This window comes from Podarcis melisellensis, assembly GCF_964234715.1.
Source record: "Podarcis melisellensis genome assembly, chromosome: 6".
In the NCBI taxonomy this organism is placed as follows: Eukaryota; Metazoa; Chordata; class Lepidosauria; order Squamata; family Lacertidae; genus Podarcis; species Podarcis melisellensis.
The window spans coordinates 49,767,922-49,776,637 of record NC_138538.1 but is presented as its reverse complement, the minus strand read 5'-3'; the positions used below and the strand labels follow the sequence as shown (position 1 = coordinate 49,776,637).

At 46.3% G+C, this 8,716-nt stretch overlaps 1 protein-coding gene across 1 annotated transcript in view; it reads left to right on the top strand.

Moving 5' to 3' along the window:
- Window positions 1–7,864: 7,864 nt before the first annotated feature.
- The window catches only part of SLC6A9 (solute carrier family 6 member 9), a 53,907-nt gene continuing 53,055 nt past the window's right edge, over window positions 7,865–8,716 (top strand). The window contains exon 1 of the mRNA XM_081914752.1: window positions 7,865–8,085. The gene's annotated coding sequence lies outside the window, so the exon portion shown is untranslated. The remainder of the gene's footprint in view (window positions 8,086–8,716) is intronic.

Genomic DNA, 8,716 nt, shown 5'->3' with positions numbered 1-8,716 from the left:
GAATCAGGTCCTCCTTACTGCAAAATTAGAGAGCAACAAAACAAAAGAAATACTTTTTATACAGTGACTTCACACTTCCATCTTACATTGTACTGCTGTTTTAATTCATATTTTATTTAAAGTATTTGATATTATTATCAGTATTTATTTATACTCCCCCCCCCCCCGGCAGGGAAACTGTTTCAAACCGATTGTCATGACTGCTGCTAGTAGATTTGGAAGTTTTATTTTTCTTGAAAGGTGAGATAGGAATGGTTTTTCAAACAAATAAATAAGATGCCACCCACTCACAAGGAACACAGTCTAAATCAACAGCCTGAAATGAAATACATTCAGAACTACTCAGGGGCAAAGGACATTTAGGCTGCAATATTATACACACTTACCTGGGAGTAAATCCCATTGGGGAAAACAGAGAAGACATGTATACAGCTGTGCTATTTGAGTTCCTTCCTGCTTTATATGGCAAATGTGTTTCTTCAGTGCAAGAGTGGATAGGAGGGTTCATAGAAGCTTGAACAATATTGTGATACCAGCTCAGAAAGATAGAGTTATAAATGGTAAGGCACGGGTGAAACATATCTCATTTCCTTTCTCAGGTACAGGACCCAAGTGGTGCGAGTTGTTTTTTTGGCCTCTTTTTAAAGTGAATAATTTATAGCATATAAGTGTTTGGCTGTAAACTGGAAACCCCCCAATTAAAATCTTAATTTAGTCATGGTGCTCAGCTGCAGCTGTAAAGCACAGGACCTTCCCATCTTAGTTATAATATAATGATTAGAATTTACACAATGCTTTCCCTGAATGCTCAGTATCACAAGAGACAGGGCCTTTTAAGTGGTAGCATCAATCTTTGGACCCACTGGGACCCCTCTCTTTATGCTTTAAAAGGTATGCAAAAAAACCTCTCTTATTACAAGAACCTTTCAATGTCTGATCACCTGCTACGTTTTGTGGGCTGCTGCTTTTATTTTGTTATGTGATTTTAGCGGTGTTATTATTCTACGTATTGTTCTTGTAACTTCTTGGTTGCATTATTTTTACAGTTTTAAAGCTGTTTTTTATACAGAAAATTGGAATATGAATGACACTTAAATAACACTTAACTCTCTGGCTGGTGCTTATAACGACTGGTTGAATGCAAGCAGCTTGCTACATGCAATAAATCCTTGAACCTTTATTTTAATCCACCCATCATCCTGTCTAAGTGCCCCAATACACTTTTCCCACTTCCCCAAAGCATTCTCTCTCTGCCCTCTCCCTGCTGCCGGCCCTCTAGACCTTTCTGCCTTTTGTCCTTCAGTGAAACTTACTCTCCTTTCCTACTCCAGTCTCTGCTTGTCTTGTTTGGTATGTTTGCTATTTTATCCTCATAGGACTACAGCTAGGTTTATTTCCCAGAAATGGCCATTTACCTGGTGGGAGTGGCTTGAAAGAACAATATATGAGAAGGCACTTCTTAAGTATTTATGGTGGAGGGACACAGAATTACACAGCCTGATAATGAAAAACTATTGTTGTTGCTGTTGTTGTTGCTTTAAAAAAAAGACACAATTGTTAATTCCTAGTGTACACAGGACCATAGTTATGGGAGCAGGGGCATACACTGGCAATCTTATGTAATTTGCCACCCTGTGTTCCAGGCCCCTTCTTTAATCTGGGGGGAAAGTAAGCTTCTAGTCCTTTTTATTTATAGAGATATGCGTATTACAGCTGTATTACACACTGAGATATTGCAGCTGTCTCCAAGCTTAGAGAATGCCAAGAGAAATATGTACCGTATTTTTTGCACCATAACACTCACTTTTTTCCTCCTAAAAAGTAAGGGGAAATGTCTGTGCGTGTTATGGAGGGAATGCCTACGGGTGGCATACCTACAGATTTTCCTCCTCTAAAAACTACGTGCGTGTTATGGTCGGGTGCGTGTTATAGAGTGAAAAATACGGTAGCTCTTCTTTCATCATCATCATCAACAACCACAACAACAACAGCTTAACCTTAATTTGGCAGTGTGCTGCAAAGAAAACTAAACGAATTTCACCAGGAGCAAAAATGTAAAGGTCAACCTCATTTGTATAGCAAGACCTGTCAAATAATAAGTAAAGCCCAGCCATATCAATATGCATCATCTAGTACTTTACGAGTGATCCACGATTGCTGTTCCTTAAACGAGTGATCCACGATTGCTGTTCCTCTTGTCCCTGTCAATCAGCATTTTGGAAAGTGGGGATAGTGACGACAGTGTCTTAAAAGAACTCTTTCCCCTGCTAGCACTGCTACTGTTCCTTCTATTTGTGTGTGTGTGTTTTAATGGTTTAAATAAAAAACAAATTGGTGATAACATGATGCCCTTTAACAGTACCCTAAACTGTCCTTGACCCCACTGTCATTCAGGCATTTGTCCAGCTGCCTGACTGACTGACCGTGTACTGCATGTCCAGTGGTGAATACGAAAGCATCTGAAGGAGGGATGTGTGTATACAAATATGTATCCTTTCAAACAGTGCAGCATTCATCTCAAGGCATGCAATAGATACCCAAGAAACTCATCAGAAACCATAAGTGAGATCCAGCCCCCAATCTCCCACAGCAGTATTTAACTGATGCCAATTAACACTCCTCTGGTCTCCCTGCTAAGTCCTATGAAGCTCAATGCACCTGCTCTGCTTACCTGGTCTACTTAGGTGATGCTACAAGAATTATTTTTACTGTCTGGCTATATGTATTTTGTCTTATCTTCCTAGCACTGTATTAGGGAACAAAAGCAACAGTTCTGTGGCACTGTAAATGCTTAGCAACTTTATTTTGGCATATGCTTTTAGTGACAAGGTCCTATTTTCATGAGATGTGTGGAAGTTTTAGAACTGGAACATAGAATGTCAGGAAAGAATTTACAGGTAAACTTACTGAGAATTATATTTTTGGAGAAATCACAGCAGGACCCTGGAGAATATTCAGTGAAATCCCCTCCTCCAATTCCAGCATTCACAAATTAGGTGAAATGTTTTGCATGCAGTTTTAATATAATTTTAATATTGTTGATGGAAGCAACGGGTGTGGACTGTATTCCTTCCAAACCTTCTCTCTTATCCTATTGTTTCTTCCAACCACATGGACTAACAGTAGTTCCATTCAGTATTACCTGAGACAAAAGTTCTTGAAATAGCATTTTCTGTGAAATGTTGTCAATTTTATTTTTTGGGTCCCTCTCCCCCTAAACTGTTGGAGAATTCATCTTCCCCCTGTAGAATATTCAGTGAATCCTCCTTCCATTTTTCCCACCTGCAAATATGGTGGATAATTTTGGAATGCATTTTTTGCTCTGTGTTAGAAAGTTTTCCCTAACAGGTAGGGCTGTGTGTGTGTGTGTGTGTGTGTGTGTGTGTGTGAGAGAGAGAGAGAGAGAGAGAGAGAGAGAGAGAGAGAGAGAGAGAGAGAATGAGATTGACTTGGAGCCATCTCAAGCATTTCTGACAAGGAAATTTTGGTGGTGAAAGTATGTTGGGGATATTCTATATACAGTACAGTAGTTCTGTTCCTGCCTTATGTGAGGTGGGGAGGAGAATGGACACCCCAAAAAACAGTGCAAGGTTTTCTCCACACACACACCCTCCCCCTTTCCTTTTCTTAATCTTCTCATCCTGCTCTTTTCATTTCTGGAGGAAACAGTTCCAGACTTCTCCATCTCCCTTCACAAATGTTGCTCATACCTTGCAAGGAGCAGTGTCATTCAGCTTGAACAAAGTAGTCCAGATGAGGACCATTCTGAACAATTCTGTTCTACTGAGCAGTACAAATGCAGGTTGCGATTGCTGAACTGGATCCCAAGTCTTTCCTCCAGCTTGTGTACTCACTGCAGGGAAATCAGGGGAAACGGAATCTCCTTCCTGAAATGTCATGTCCTTTAAAGGAAAGCATACATTTTAGGCAACAAGCTGCATTTTTTCCTTCATTAGAAAAAATGCTATTCCAGCCCCATCTACTACTAGCACTTTTGCATCTGTTTGGAATGTCATGGATATGTTACGGTTATGCTACTGACATATACATCTATTAGCTGGCCTTCTGGACATCACTGATGCCCATTCACGCATGTCTCCTCCCATACACGAATGCCCTGCTGCCTTGTGAAAAGTTTTTCTTCTTCTCACTCTTAAATTTTTGTTTTTACTGTTCCCTCCCCTTCACCAGTGCTGCAGCTATGTATGTTATTATTTTTTAAGAAAGAAACTAAGAAGGACATTCACGGCATAATGGTTAATTCCACTCCCCCAGCCCCACCATAAAAAATAACATATGAGGACAGGATATTTCAAGTTAGCATTGCCTAGAATGCATAGGTAAAGGTAAAGGGTCAATAGGTAAAACAGGGGTAGGCAACCTAAGGCCCAGGGGCCATATGCGGCCCAATCGCCTTCTCAATCCAGCCCACAGACAGTCCAGAAATCAGCGTGTTTTTACATGAGTAGAATGTGTCCTTTTATTTAAAATGCATCTCTGGGTTATTTGTGGGTATAGGAATTCATTCATTTCCCCCCCAAAAAATATAGTCTGGCACACCGCATGGTCTGAGGGATGGTGGACCGGCCCATGGCTGGAAAAGGTTGCTGACCCCTGAGGTAAAGGGATATAGGTGACACTGTGGTCTAAACCACTGAGCCGCTTGGGCCTGCCAATCAGAAGGTCAGCAGCTCAAATGTGATGGGGTGAGCTCCCGTTGCTCTGTCCCAGCTTCTGCCAACTTAGCAATCTGAAAGCACACCAGTGCAAGTAGGTAAATAGGTACTGGTGCGGCAGGTAGGTAAACGTTTCTGTGCGCTCTGGCTTTTGTCACAGTGATCCATTGTGCCAGAAGTGGTTTAGTCATGCTGGCCACATGACCTGGAAAGCTGTCTGCAGACAAAAGGCTGCAGACAAAAACCTTGGCCTGAAAGCAAGATGAGTGCCACACCCCACAGTCACCTTTGACTGGACTTAACTGTCCAGGGGTCTTTTATCTTTACCTAGTGTGCTTAGTTAAATAATCACACAGATCCCTTGTTGGTCATCATGTGGAGATAGCCTGAGCCTTTAATCTTGCCTTCTAAAGAACTTCAAGTGTATGGCATAACCTGAAGCGCTGCAATGTTTGTTCCTATTTCTTTGCCAAATGCTTCTGATTGCCAATCCTGCTAATATGTACCAAGCACCTGCTTCAGCAGTTTCCTGAGATAAAGATCTAATCTTCCGCACTCATACAAACAGTCATTATATATCCTATTAGTTGTTCAGGAGCCACGGGGCTCCATTATTTGTACTGCAGTGTGAGGTGTGCAAGCTTTAAGCAACTCTTTGGGGATCCTTTGGGAAGAGGTAGAAATCTGCCAACATGTGAGGTAAACAGACTTCTTAAATATGATCTACTGCTATCCCAAAGGAAAGCAGTAGATCATATTCAAGAAGCAGTGGATTGTAACGCTCTAAGAATGCAGGGAAAGGTATTATGAAATAGGCACTGATGTGGGAGCTGATCAGGAATGTGGGCTTGATGCTGAGCAATGGAAACAGTGGGGGCCACTCATGTGTGAAGGCTCCCTACCATGGGCATAGCCAGGATCTTTGTTGGGGGTGCAGAACCTCAGTTTGCTATGTATTTTTATTGAATTTTATTGATTGGGGAGCAGTTGACCCTCCCTGTCTCCCCCCCCCCCCGGCTATGCCAGTACTCCCTACCACCATCAGGTCTGGAGGCCAAAGGACCCACACCCCCATACCCACTAAAGCTCTTTCACTTTCTGCAAATACCATCTTCAGGGGGAAAAAGTAAGAGATAAAGATCTGTTGTACTGAAAAAAGGCAATTGGGAAAAGTTCATCACCCCAAATACCTGCTTATCAGGGAGGTGGGGATTTCTGGTGGTTTCCATGATAAACTGAAATGTATGCTGCTCCCTCTTCCTTAATTTCCTCTTAGATAACGGGTAAAAAGCCTGCTTGTGTGCAAGCCCTACTCTTTTATTTATCTCAGAGATGGGAGATATGTGAATAAGCAGCCAGTACAAGTTTCTGCATGCAGTGTATGCATGCTTCTCCATTTATTCAGAAACCACAAGCTCAGTCATAACTTTTACTTTCATGCTTCTTGCCCAGAAGGGTAGAGTTAAAGGCCCTTTGACTGCTCAGCAGTCTCATTACCTGGGTCAACAAACACAGAAAGAGTTTTTAAACCTCAACACGTATGTTCTCACATGCACAAACTGACTGCCCGCAGTGCCAGGGCTCCCTCCCCGCCCCCGGCCTGACACTACTCTTTCTTTGCTGCCCGTGGCAGCCATTTTGTGCTGGCACCCACAGCACTTGTATACAGGACTGGCCCAAGACATTTTGCCGCTTGAGGCAGAACAGAAAATGGCACCTCTGCCACAGCAGGCTCCTCCTCTTCCGCCAGCCCTGCCATGTCCCACCTCAACCTGAGGCAATTGGAGGAGGCCCAGGTAAGCCCCGGAACACCAAAGGTGGAGGAGAGAGAAAAGGAGGCCAGAAAGGAGGAGGTGGTAGCAGCAGCAGCAGCAGCCCTGCATCTTCCCAGGCTGCGCATGGGAAACAAGCACAGGAGGTGCACTCCTCAGAGGTTTGGATCTGCTGCCCCTCCCAGCTGTCCCCAGCCTGCTGCCGGACCAAGGCTAATGGGCGGTTGAGTCTTGCTTGTCTCAATATATGAGTGCTGGCACCTCATTTTTTTAATACCAAAAAAAGCACTGCTTGCTGCCATACCTGGCTGTTGGAACATGTCCCTTAGAAAGCATGTTATCTGTCTAAACAGAGATTAGGTATCTTTCAACATTGTGTAATACTTCTGCTGTGCTGACAACTGTGTGATTAAAAAGTGGCAAAAAGGTGGATTTTCCTAATTCCCCAACACACTTAAGCTGGGGTTCTAGCCTGTACTAAGCCTTGTGAGTAGAGGTGTAAAGTAGAAGATACTCTGCATAAGGTGCAAGAGGCGCACGCAGCAATGAACTCAAAACAGCCAAAGGCTAAGCAGGAGTTGGCTACTTTGGAGTTTCCTTCTGAAGTCCATCCCTGGTACAATTGTACAGCTGAGCCTTCAAACAGATTCTGCATGATAAAACAGACGGACAGGAAGCAGTCTTCCTCCTCCCCCAATGTGCTCTTGATGTAAGGAAGAGACATGCTGACAGTGGTGGGGGAGGGAAGAGGCAGAGGTCAGTAGCAGGCGCTCTCTTGGTCAACTGGTCCCCCCCCCCCGTGACGCGAGGTGGAGCAGCACCAGCGACCTCTCACAGCGATGATTGCTGGAATCCGTTGCATGATTCACTGGCACTTGTGGCGCCTGTCCTATAAAAGAAATGCCACTTCAGTACAATGATGGCATCTGCATTTGCGGTGAGGGGGGCGGGCGAGGAAGCGTCACGAAACACTTCCTACTTGTCTTCTGGGGGACACAGTCATAGCCAGTTGCACCTTGCTGCGGCTTAAGGGGGCGATTGTTGTTGGCAGGTGGGCGCTGAGAGTCAGAGGGAAGTCGACCCTGGGAACTTGTTATGTTTGGTTTGGATCGATTAGCAGACTCTTTGGCTCAAAGCTGCGATCTTCGTCCCGGGATGGATAGAGGCAGCTTTGCTCCCTGCCCCAAGCCCCCACCCGCAGGCCCCAGGGTGGGCCGGCAGGGGGCGGCAGCGCGCAAAATCCCTCGCTTCCCTGGCGCAGCAAAGAATCGCTGCCACGTAGCAACACGCAAATCTCGAGCAAAATTTGTGGACCAATTTAACCGGGGGGGGGGCGTTTCATACTCTGGGGCTAGGGTAGAGGGGGCGCTGCTCTATCCCTCCTCAAGTGGGCTCTTAACAGCACCTGGGGCAGTTCGTACGTAGAAGGGAGCCCCGCGTTTGTCTGACCAAGGCTGAGCAATGCGATCCCTTTGCTTGCAAGACGCAACAAGCCGGGCGCCCTCGGTCTTGGGCTGGAGAAGAAGATCGAGCACTCTGGTGGGAGCGGGCCCAAGATGATAGGGCAGGGCAGGGAAGACACGATGCTTCTAAGGCACGGCCCCCCGAGGCTGGGGAACCATCGCTGGGATCGTCAGGTAAGAAGGGGCCCAAGACAACGAGGCTTTCCTAGAGAGCAACCTGAAGCCTTAACAGGTTTATTGTCGGCTTCGTCCGATGCATGACTGGAATGAGGACCTGAGGCGCCTACAGCCGCTGCGCGGGGTCCACCCAAAGCACCTCGGGGGCGCGCGCGTCTTCTCTGGTACGTGCCTGTCCAAGGTGCTGCTGGGCGCGTGGGGGCTTCTCGGGTCTGCTAGCGGGAGCCCTAAGAGGGAGGGGCGCTTGCGCGGATGTCTTCCTGGTTGCGCATCTATGTGCCAAGGGCATCGCACATGTTTCCACGAGAAAATGTACGTGCCCCCAGCCGCCTCTCTGCGTCGGTGTGTGTCTGTCTGAGAAAGAGAGAGCGCGCGTTGCGCCGCTGCCCCTTCGGAGTACGCGCGTGGTCACAGCCATCTGTTTTGCTCCGCGCGCTTCTTTTGTGCGTCCGCGCCCCCTGCGGCCGTGCGCGCGCGCGCGCCTCCAAGCCGAAGCATGCCTCCGAGGTATATGTTTTCCCTGTCATGTGGGTGGCGACGATATTTATTGACACTGCGCGCGCGAAGAAGGGGGCCGCCTCTGGGGTCCCGCCGAGCCGCCTCTCGCTCCGCCGCCGCCACCAGGGCT